At 47.4% G+C, this 12,008-nt stretch overlaps 1 protein-coding gene across 1 annotated transcript in view; it reads right to left on the bottom strand.

The window, feature by feature from the left end:
• The window catches only part of LOC125768162 (uncharacterized), a 358,599-nt gene extending 346,794 nt beyond the window's left edge, over positions 1 to 11,805 (bottom strand). The window contains exon 1 of the mRNA XM_049435474.1: positions 11,203 to 11,805. The gene's annotated coding sequence lies outside the window, so the exon portion shown is untranslated. The remainder of the gene's footprint in view (positions 1 to 11,202) is intronic.
• Positions 11,806 to 12,008: the final 203 nt, after the last annotated feature.

Below are 12,008 nucleotides of genomic sequence, written 5' to 3'. Positions count from 1 at the left end.
CGGCACACGTTGAGGCAAAAAACGTGGTGGGAATCATCCGAAATTGTTATCCGCCGAAGCCGTCGCAAGTGTGCAGCAGTGGATAGATGAGGACTGTACCATCACTCTCAAAAAGTTAGCGGACAAAATCTACGGGAAATATCAAATCCGTGCAAGTAATACGACCATATCAAGAGAAATTAAGGGTTTTAATTACACTTTAAAACGCCTACAATTGATTCCTGAGCGTCGGAATACCGAAAGCACTGTTTCGGAAAGGAAAGAGTACGCAAAAAATTTGTACGATTTGTCACATATGTATGCGGATAGTGGAATGGTGTTTGTTGACGAAGTCGGATTCAACGTCAGCATGCGGACTTCTTCCGGGTGATCAGTAAAGGGTGCCCCGGCAACTGCTGTCGTCCCGAATATAAGATCAAGAAATATTTCGATAATCTGTGCCATGAACAAACAAGGAATACTTCACTATTCTGTTCACCATCAGGCAATCAACCGCCAATCTTTTAAAGAATATGTATTGCAGTTGAAGCGAGAACTTCGATCACAAAACATCAATCGATCGGTCATAATAAGTGCGCTGAAGTACTGGAAGCTATCGGTGAAGATCAGGATCGCGTAATATATGTATTTGCCACCATATTCTCCATTTCTCAACCCGATTGAGAATCTATTTAGTAAATGGAAGAATATGGTGAAGCGCACTAATCCACAAAACGAGGTTCAGCTAATAGACGCTATTGCGAATGGAGCCACAACACTCACACCAGAAGATTGTGAGGGTTACATTCGAAATATATGGAGCTACGCATCTCGCTGCTTGCGGGGGGAAGAAATTTATGATTAATTTTAATTTGAAGTACCGGCCAAGCCGTATTGTTATACGATATAGAATGTTACATGAAATGAGAAATGTTGCATGAAAAAAGAAAAAAACTGAAATCCAAAGCAAACTAATCAAACGAATACCAAACGTAAAGTGTTATTTATTATTTTTAATTTTATGAAATCCAGAAGCACATGTAGTAACAAGTATGGGTGAGAGGAGTAAGTCTCGAGTAGAAGAGAGAGTCAGTTACGAACCAACCATTGTACGGAACAGTAATAAAGTTTCTAAACTAGATTGACTGTACTCTTATGCATTGTGATGGGAATTCGTACTAAAAACTCATTACCTATTTACCTATTTACCTATAAAACGTCATGGCCTACAAAGACATCCGAAGCATTTACAATAACATCCAAGTGTGCGTGCCATTTCATACGGAGTATTTACAAGAAATGGTAAGAATTTTACAATATCATCTGAAAAACCCTGTAACATTGTTCTGCCTTTTTCGCTTGCTCAACCAGCAACTTGAGAAGATTTCGGTCAAATTAGGTCAACATATTACAGGTACTTTTAAGGCATTTATAAACAAACAAGCATATACAAGTAATACAAATTTGCAATTTTATTCATCTACATACCGAAGACAACAAACATTGATAATTATTACACTCTGTAATTTATTTTTGGTGTGATATTTTGTAAACTGCTAGCCAAGGTGCATCTTAGGCTTGTCTGGACGACGCTTGCGAACAGCCGACCGGAGCAGACGTGTTTACACTTTGCTCTCGCCTTGGTATTGGAGTTCTACAAAGCTTTTTCTACCTTTGGCGTGCCTCTGGTAGAAATTAGTGGAGTGCTCACAGCAGGTGTTACATCAGCGACTTGGAAGTGGAATATTGTGCTTGTGTGTGTGTGATCGTGCTAACAACAGTGAAGTGGTGTCGCGTTCCGAATTACTCTGTGATTGGATGTGGCTGTGCTTTATGTGTTGTGTTTTGTGATCCCTACGAGCGCGAATTCTTTTTTAATAAAGTGTTCTCTGTGACACGAGTGTTAGCTTGTGAATCCAGTGAAAATCTGCCCTTTTTGTTTATTAATTTATTCATTGATCCAATTAAGTTGCCTTCTGCGACAAATTGCCAACGGGTTCTTGTAAATTATATCCAGTTCTCTCTTCTCTTCTTTCTCACTAATTTCCAACGGCATTCTAATCGCCTTCTGCGTTAAGTGGATCATTTTAAATTTGGATCAAATTAAGTTGCCTTCTGCGACAATTTTACCGACTAGTGAAATTGAGAACATTCGTGAAAGTGTCTGGTGCGCGAAGAACCTTCAGTGGCGCGTGCGTGTGCGACTAAGTGCAAACAAGTGCAAGTGGGAGGCGTCCGCGTCTGTTGATTGCCGTATTTTTTTTTGAGTTATTGTCTTCCACGATAATTCACGGATATTCTACAGGCGGCGTTGACGCCCCAAGTTGGTGAAGCCCTCTGCCAAACCAGTCCCGCTTTAGCGAGTGCCAGTGTACTGAATCAACGGATAATTAAGATCAATTGGGAGGCGACCGCGTCTGTGGATAACCGTTCTGATTTGTTGTCTTCTACAATAAATACGCGGAATTTTTACGGACGGCGTCGACGCCACAAATTGGTGAGGCCCTCTGCCAAAACCAGTCCCAACTTAATTGTCCTAGTGCTTGTGCGTGCGTGTGTGTGTGCTCCGGAAATTGATCCTCAAGCGACGAAGCATCCCACAAGCGCCAGCGTAGATTCAAACCGGCAAGCCACAGACATTTAAGATAGCAGAAATTTTAGTTCATAAATTATTCCCAACACTCAATAACATTAACCATACATTCCTAAAAACCTTGCCTACCCACGTACAAATTCCCTGTCCCCATTTAAAAATCGTTAGGAAAACCCACAAGAATCTCAAAATTCCCGAGCAAAAACCCAAAAAACCCATTCACAAACACACAACATTACAAAAATCCCATTCACACGAACCAAACCCCTTTTGTTCCTGCGAAGAAATTTTCCTTCACACTTGTAATTAATTTTTGTACACCTGTAGAAAATATTTTTTTGCACGGACCAAAACCACACTTTCCTACACTCATAACATTCTTCTCCTTTGCACCTGCCACACCCTCCTAAAATAATATTTAACTAAACCCACTAAACCTCTTTCCCACGCGCAAGGTAGTTTTTCCCCCCTCGCCAAACTACGTACGCACTTGCTACCTTGTACCCGTAACGAGGGAAATCCCACCAGCCAGCATCCTTTGCTTATTCACCATTCTCTATTGCACCTGCCACACCCTCTAAAATAATAATCAACTGTACGCACTAAACCCCCTTTCCATGCGCAAGGTAGTTTTCTCCCCGCTCGGTAGTTTATTCCCACGTACACACTTGCTACCTCCTACCCGTAACGGAAAAAACCCCATCAACTAGCATCCCTTGCTTATTCTCCCATCCGTAGCTCCCATCCGTCACTTCTCTCTCTTACACCCAAATAACCAACTCACCACTCACCCAACAATTAGTTCACTCACTAATTCATTCATTTAAATCTCAAACTAGGAGTTCCGTTCCGATACAATATCTCCTAAATTAAGCCTTAACTTATTAATTCTCTTACCATCACATCAACAAATAAGCTAATCCCTGAATAATTTTTTTTTCCTGGAAATAATCAATCTTCACTCAAAGTATTCTAATAATTAAATAACAATATATTAGGTTCCCGTAGACAAATCCAAATCCCCTTCAAAAATACCCTACTGTACACTCTAGCATCAAAAATTCCCGAATATTAAACCAACTTCGATTTACGACCTAAACCTTCCAAATCCGAAAATACTACTATATATATATATTTTCTTCTGCATATCCACAACATTTCTTCTCTCTCACGCTTAGCACAAATTAAATAATCCTATTAATTTATAATCTCCCCCCCCCCCCCTATTATAAACAAGACTACACTCTCCTTCTTTTACTACAATTGCAGCTCTAATTCTCCTATTTTCTTACAGTCAAAATTCTCACACCCATCCCATATATCCGTTAAACCCACAAGGCAATACTACACTCTCCTCCTCTCTTATATTTTCAGCCAAAATCCTCATTCCCTCATAACTAATTTACCAAATCCCCTTCCACTTGTTAACAATACTACACTTTTCCTCTTCTCTATCTCTTATCAGTGCTAATTCTTTTCTTATTCATAAAAAATCCTTAAATTCCTCCCCTCTATCAAGCAATACTACACTCTCCCTCTCTTCTTATATTTCCAGAAAATTGCTTAACCTACCTCCCCCCCCCCATTATTAACAATACTACACTCTCCTTCTTCTCTTTTATTTCAGGAAAAACCTCTTAATTCAACCCTCCTCCCCCAAAAAAAAGCAACACTACACTTTCCCTCTGTTCTTATAATTTCAGATAGAACCCCTCCTACCCAATTAAACAATACTACACTTTCCTTCCTCTCTTCTCTTCCAGGGAAAAACCTTTCACTTTTATCCATATCCTCCAAAAAAGGCAATACTACACTTTCCCTCTGCTCTTATATTTCCAGGTAAAAAACTTCATCTGCTTCCACTATGGCCCCAATGACGCGCAGTACCTCCAGGTCGCAACTGACCGCATCGCCCAAGCGACTCTCGGGACCGGCCCGGGTGACCTCCAGAGGACGGGCCTCCCTAAGCACGGCGACCCCGTTGATGTCAACCAGACAAGAGGCCCTACTCACTCGCCGGATGACACTAGGCTCCTCGCCGGCCGTGCCAACCCTTCCATCAGCGGAAGCTTCCGCACCTTTGAAAAGCACTTCGAAGGTTGGACTGGGCCTGGCAAAGCGGTCGACGTTGCAGCCGGTCATCGAGGGGAGTGCTGGACCACTGGTTACATCTACGGCTGGGCGCAGCTTGGAGGACTTCCTGGAACGGTACCCCGTTGGCAACAGTCCCGCGAATGATTTAGAGCGGGCAATGGCGATACTGACTGGCTTAATCCGTGACATACGGGACGGACAGAAGACAAAAGGACTCCCCACTATGCCAAAAGACTGGGCACTCAAATTCAGGACTACCTTGAATTTGATTGCCGATACAGACGACAAAAAAAAGACGGGAAATCAAGACAAAACAACAATTACGGACGTTCCCGAATCACCGCCACGTGCAGTGGACGAACTACCGGAACTCATTGCGACACCGGTTGAGCGGCAGTCCACGGGTAATGTAGGTGAAGTGGCCAGGTCTTCACTCGTGGAGGCCCAGCCTGCACCCCAGTCTCCCAGAAAACAGCTGTCTCCCGGTCCGACCAAAGAGGAGGTGGAAGAGCTGATGCACACGACGGAATTGATCTTGGAGGCCAACAACAAGCTTCTGCTTAAGTTGAACGCTGTAAAACAGTGGACACAGGAACAAACACAAGCACAAACACAGATAAACCAAACATCAGACAACCCAAACAGCAAAGACACCACACAAACAGACAAACCAACAAACACACAGGACACCCAAACAAACAACCCCTCGACCCACACAAACAAAATGACAAAAACACCAAAAGACACAAACACCAAAACACAAACAAACAAAAAGACCGAAACCACACAAAACTCTGAAACAGACATCCCCACGACCACGGACACACCCTTGACCCTCTCAAACGATGAGACAAGCAACATAACAGATAAACACACAGACACACAGACAGCCAAAAAGACAAAGAAACGCAAACGCAGACAAAACAAGAGCAAGACTACGGGCAACAGACAGGACCAGGACGAGTCTCAAGAACCGGCACCCGAATGGACAAAAGTTCTGAGCAAACAGGCCAAGCGACGGGCACGGAGGAAGCAGCGGAAGCAGGAAACAGTGGCGCTTGACGCGAACCAGCATCAGCAGCGGCAGCAACCGGAGCATCAGCAACAACCAAAACAACCGAAGCAGCGCGCGCATCGCGTCCCAGATGCGTTGGAGTTGGAAACAACGAACAACACAACACAGGACGAGATGATGCGCATCCTCAAGGAAAAGCTGGGGGATGATCGGCAGAAAGTGGAGCGTGTAAGGATGAATTTCCAGGGGAATATTCTTCTGGAACTGTCCTGCAAGAGCCACGACGAGACGCTTGAGATGTGGCGGAAAGTGTCCGAAGCACTGGAGGGCAAAGCGAAAGCCCGACCACGGACCCCCACAACTCGCCTCACCTGCACGAACATTCCACCAAGCTGCACCAACGAGGAAATTGCAACGGACCTAAGCACAGCCCTGGGAGTTACGATCTACGCGGACCAGATCAGTACCGTTAAATCCAATTACGGAACGCTGGTCGCATTTTTCGGATGCCCAGAGGTGGCAGTAACGGACGACGTGCTACTAAAACAGCATGTTGTCGGATTCAGCCAGTGCTGCCGGTTCAAGAAGGTTGAGGTGAAGCGCCAATGCTATCGGTGCTACGAGTTTGGCCACATTGCCACTCACTGCCGTGGGAAGGATCGGTCAAGCAAGTGTCATCGATGTGCGGAGACTAAGCACTCAGGACCGTGCACCAAGGAACGGAAATGCCTCGTCTGCAAGGGCCCGGAAGCAATCGGGCACTCGTTCGGACAGCGCAACTGCCGCCAAGTAGGAGAAGGGGTAAAAAACCGGCCTCGTCATGATTAATGTCCTTCAACAGAACCTTAATCACAGCCAGCTGGCCCAGGACATGCTGATGCAGACTGCTCGGAACGAAGGCTGCGACATAGTGTTGATCGCCGATCCATATCGGATTCCGGAGAACAACGGTAACTGGGTCGCGGATCCGACGGGCAGAGTTGCAGCAGTATCGACAGGAAGATACCCTATCCAACGCATAATCGAGAATCGGCGGGATTACTTCGTCGTGGTCGAAATGCGTGGTATCGTTTTCTGCTCCGTGTATCTACCTCCTGTGGGGTCCGATTTGTCAGTGGAGGATTATCGACGCAAATGGACCGAAATTGCGTCGGTGATTCCGCGGAATCGGGACACCGTGATCGGCGGGGACGTCAACGCCTGGTCAGGAGCGTGGGGGATGGAACGCAGACACAACGATGGAGAACGAGTTCATAGGGGAGCAGTGGTGATGGATGCTATGGCATCACTTGAGCTAGTCTTGTTGAACCGGGGCAACCGGCCAACCTGGAGCAACAACAGTGGCCGTAGTTCCATTATCGACGTTTCCTTCTGCAGCTCGTCTCTTCTGGGGGAAAATAACTGGCGAGTCTGCGACGAAAATCCAAGTGACCACAATACCATCAAGTTTGCGGTCGGGAGGACGACGACGCAGCGTAACCTGGGACACAGTGCACAGCAGGCTTCGGAGAGCAGATGGGCAACCCGGTATTTCAACAAGGACTTGTTCGTTGAAATTTTGGGGTCACTGGACATCTACAACCGCACCCTCTTGGCGGACGAGTTGACGCAGGCAATGTCAACTGCCTGCGACGCGACGATGCCGAGATTGCCAGCAGCACGGGGAGGACGACGATCGGTGTACTGGTGGAATAACGAGATTTCCCAGTTACGTCGCACTTACATCGGGATGCGGAGAAGACTCAGGCGAGCCCGAACGGAAGAGCAGCGACAGGATCGCCGTCCGGCGTACACAGCAGCGAGAGCAGCACTGGAGCAAGCGGTCAAGCGGAGCAAGAAGGAGCAGGGCGATCAACTTCCGGAACAGCTGGGGCCCCACGGATTCGGGCCAGGCTACAAAATCCGGAGGCAGATGTGGCAAGGAGCCCGAGTACCGATGGAACGGGATCCAGCCAAGCTGCAGCACATCGTCGGCGAACTTTTTCCGGTGCAACCGCCCATGGAATGGCCCACGGCAACAGGATTGACGGACGAGGACACGGCACGGGATGCCGTTACCGAGGACGAGCTGGTGAGCATTGCAAAATCGCTCAATCCCCAGCGTGCCCCAGGAGACGACAACATTCCGAACGTGGCCTTGATTGCGGCGATGACGGCGTTTCCACGCGTCTTCATGAGAACGTTCCAGCATTACATCGATTCCGGCCACTTCCCCGTCGAATGGAAGAGGCAACGGCTAGTGCTGTTCTCGAAGGCCGGGAAACCACCCGGAGAATCATCGTCGTACCGGCCAATCTGCCTGCTGAGTGTTCTGGGAAAAGTATTGGAGCGACTCATACAGCGCAGACTTACGGAGCATCTGGATGCAACGGGCGGTCTCGCTGATGCCCAATACGGATTCAGGAAAGGACGCTCAACCATGGATGCCATCAACAGGGTGATTGCCAACGGAAGGGTTGCGCTCGACAAGAAGCGCAGGGGCGATCGACTGTGTGCGATGGTGACAATCGACGTGAAGAACGCCTTCAACACGGCCAACTGGACAGCGATCGGAGCAGCTCTGCAGCGAAGGAACACGCCACCGTACCTCCAGGCGTTGCTGCGGAACTACTTCACGAATCGCACGCTCCACTACGAAACGGATGAAGGAATGGTCTCGTTACCAGTATCGGCAGGTGTCCCGCAGGGTTCGGTTCTAGGACCAACACTGTGGAATGTTATGTACGATGACCTTCTTCGTTTGGAGCTGTTCGGAAAGCGTGCGGACATTATAGGGTTTGCTGATGATGTGGCGTTCACCCTTATAGGGAGGGACCCGCAGGAAATCAGCAACCTTGCTACGAGGAACCTGGAGATGATCGAGCGTTGGATGGATGGAGTGGGATTGAAGCTGGCCCATCAAAAGACCGGCTACATGATCTTCTGCACTCATCACAACCCGCAGGTAGGTCAACTACGTGCGGGGGGACACACGATCGTATCCACGGAATCGTTCAAGTACCTGGGGGTCGAGCTCTGCCGCAAACAGCACCACGGTCGGCATTTGGAGAAGGTTTGCAGCAAGGCATCACGTATCACGAATGTCTTGACCGCTCTGATGCCGAATAAGTGTGGCCCAAAAAGCAGCAGAAGGAGACCCTTGGTTAACGTTGGGAATAGCATTGTCCGTTACGCGGCACCATCGTGGGGACGGACGCTTCTTCAGAAGGACGTTCACCGGACCACGGTTCAGAGGACGCACCGCACAGGAGTTCTTCGAGTGGCCAGTGCCTTCCAAACGGTCTCCTACGATGCCGCTTGCGTGGTCGCAAGCACTATCCCGTTAGTCCTTCTCCTAGAGGAGGACATCCGCTGCCACGACGAAAAGGTAGCGAGGGGAAGTCCAGGACCAGACATACGAAAGCGGCAAAGGGAAGAGACCATGGGACGCTGGCAACAACAATGGACAGCCGGAGCGGGGCAGCCGAGATCGCCGGGGATGAAGACGAGGAGAATTATCCCGGACATTATGTCCTGGGTAAATCGTAAGCACGGAGAAATTGATTTCTATCTCTCTCAACTCTTTACAGGGCATGGGTTTCTCCGGAGCTACTTCGTCGAAAAAGGCATCCTCGACGGCTCGCCAAACTGCCCGGTGTGTGAACACCAAGTGGAAGATGTCGACCACGTAATGTTCCACTGTCCACGGTTTGCTCGAACCCAACACGAGATGCAGCAGCAAAGCCACACCCGCTTGACGATAGAAAATCTTGCAGCGGAAATGTGTGCCAACAGCAACACATGGGAAGCAGTCCGGACCGCCGCAAGGACCATCTTCAGAAACCTCCAAGTGAGATGGAATGAGGAAAGTCCACCTACGGCCAGACGGAGACGACAACAACGACGGCGGAACACGGAACAAACGGGACAGCAACAGCTACCGCCGTGACCGCACCAAAGGATGACGACAACGGAAGCAGCAGCAGCAGCAACGAGTAACCAGAGCAGCAGCAGGAGCTAGACCCCACCGGAAGTAGCGGCTACGGACGGGCGGAATTAAGCAGCAGCAGCGGAAGGAAGGCACGAAGCAGCAGCAGCAGCTGAGACAACTAGGACGGATGACGCAGTAGCAGCATTGGAAAGCAGCAACGCGTCAACAGGATGGGTGCATCGCACAAACGTTCCTGCATGGAGTACTACGCACATCAAGCGCATCGGCAGGGTTCGGATCAGGTCGAGGAGTGGTTTAGTTAGGGTCCCATCGGCTGCCGGGTCCGCTTCCCGGGCCCAGCGTCACGATGAATCCCACATAACCCATCTCGGAGGGATTGGTTTGTAGCCGCAAGCCGCCCTTCGAGGTGGGTACCTTTTGAAGGTTCCCTCCCCGTTAACAAAAAAAAAAAAAAAAAAAAAAAAAAAAAAAAAAAAAAAAGGCTTGTCTGGACACATGTCACAACAATATGTAACTTCTCGGCTTCCTCCAGGCGTGCTACGGTCAGAACAAACTTGGCAGTCCCTTTTTGTCCCTTTTAATACCACGTGCAGCTTTCCATTCAGTCGAATTTCGTCGGAATTCGAGTTGGCACTTAGAATCGACTGGCCCCCGGACCGGCTCCGCTCGAGTGCAAAGGGTTAATAAATAATTCAGCTTCGTGTAGAGTTCCCATAAAAAATGTTTTGGATTCCCGAAAAAAAAAATTCACACAAAATGCTATCAACATTATAAAAATCTTCAAACATTGACCTATGTGCAACATATTGCATCATTTGTTCGAACAACCGTAATTGAATGTGCAAATTCTACCCGAATCCGCAACTTAAGACGTCAGGGATTTTCTTTCATACTACCGGAACGAACGTAACCGCCATATGATTCACTTTTTTCAAAAATCACTCATATTCAAAACGAGCGGTAGAATGAGCACCTTCTAAAGGAACGTGAGTGAAAATTGAGTGTCACGGCGTTCGAATCTCGGCGAACGAAGTCCGTGCTGAGGCCGTAGGCAATGGAACTCAGATTTGAAGACGCTTTATTGTTGGTTTTGTATGTTTGATGATTTGATGTTTTTCTTCTTATTATTTCGGTTTGACGCCCCTTCTCTGTTTGACAGTTTGTGTGACGACAAATCCTAGAGCACCCATAAAACTTGTCGTTGTCGTTCGTCGTATACGACAAATCCCAGAGGCCTAAGTAAACATTTAACTGCTAGATGGCACTTGTGGCTACATTTCGTCCATGCACCACTAATCGGTACCATGTCTGTGGCCAGAGCTATTCGCGAAAGCTCCAACGGATCGCCAATCTTTGACCTGTGGTCGATAGATGGCACCAATTGCTACATTTTCTTCTTCGACGGCCATGCCCTCAGGTGTCTGTGTCTCGAAACATAATTAAAAAACACGCAACCGATTTCGAACCACCCTGCACGAAAGAAAGTCACTCAAATGAGTGCCCGTGAGTGGGGGGGGGGGTCGTGTTTCAGACTTTAGCCTATGGAACTTGGTTCCTCGATGAATAAATCGCTTTTCACTATGCGAAAACCTCCTTACAATTTAATAGTAATTGTAAAAAAAAATCAAATTCAGGCCACATTTGATAGTCTCCGAACCACCCTGTACGAAAAATTGACACGCAGATGAGTGACCGTGAGTGGGGGGGGGGTCGTGTTTCAGACTTTAGCCTTAAATTGTAAGGAGGTCTTCGCATAGTGAAAAGTGATTTATTCATCGAGGAACCAAGTTCCATACGCTGTTTGTGAAACCGTAAAATTTTCCTCATTTTTTACCCAACTTTGCCCCATAACTCAGGCGGTATCCAACGAATCGCCAATATTTCTGCTAATATGGCTAGATGGCACTTGTGCCGACATTTCGTTCATGCACCACTAATCGCTACCATGTGTGTGTGGACGTTCGAGCAGTCGGGCACTTCAGACGTGTTGTCCGTGCGCTCCGCAAATTTGGCGAAAATTTTGTGAAAATATTATACAGAATGCGTTTATTTCGTGTATAATTGTTCATTAAAGTGGAAAATTGCGAGATTTTGGTGAAAACCGCATGAAATTCGGGTTAAAATTGACGATTTTGTGTGTAAATAACTCCTCCATACATTTTCTATGGGGGAAGTTTTTATGTGATTATACCAAAGTCTGTAGAGTAATGAGGTCTCGGAATAGGCTTTGTTGACATTGCCATCTTGGATTTTCATTTTGACAGTTAGACGTCCTTGGCTATGTATTGGTGAATTATTTACTGAGCAAATTTCAGCGCTCGTAGTTTTGGCGACAGTCGTTACAACGTTAAAATGTGGGGAATATATGCACTATTCCATAAATTTCCATTACGCAT

Source organism: Anopheles funestus, chromosome X, assembly GCF_943734845.2.
Source record: "Anopheles funestus chromosome X, idAnoFuneDA-416_04, whole genome shotgun sequence".
Taxonomy (NCBI): Eukaryota; Metazoa; Arthropoda; class Insecta; order Diptera; family Culicidae; genus Anopheles; species Anopheles funestus.
This window is presented reverse-complemented; position numbering and strand designations above follow the sequence as displayed.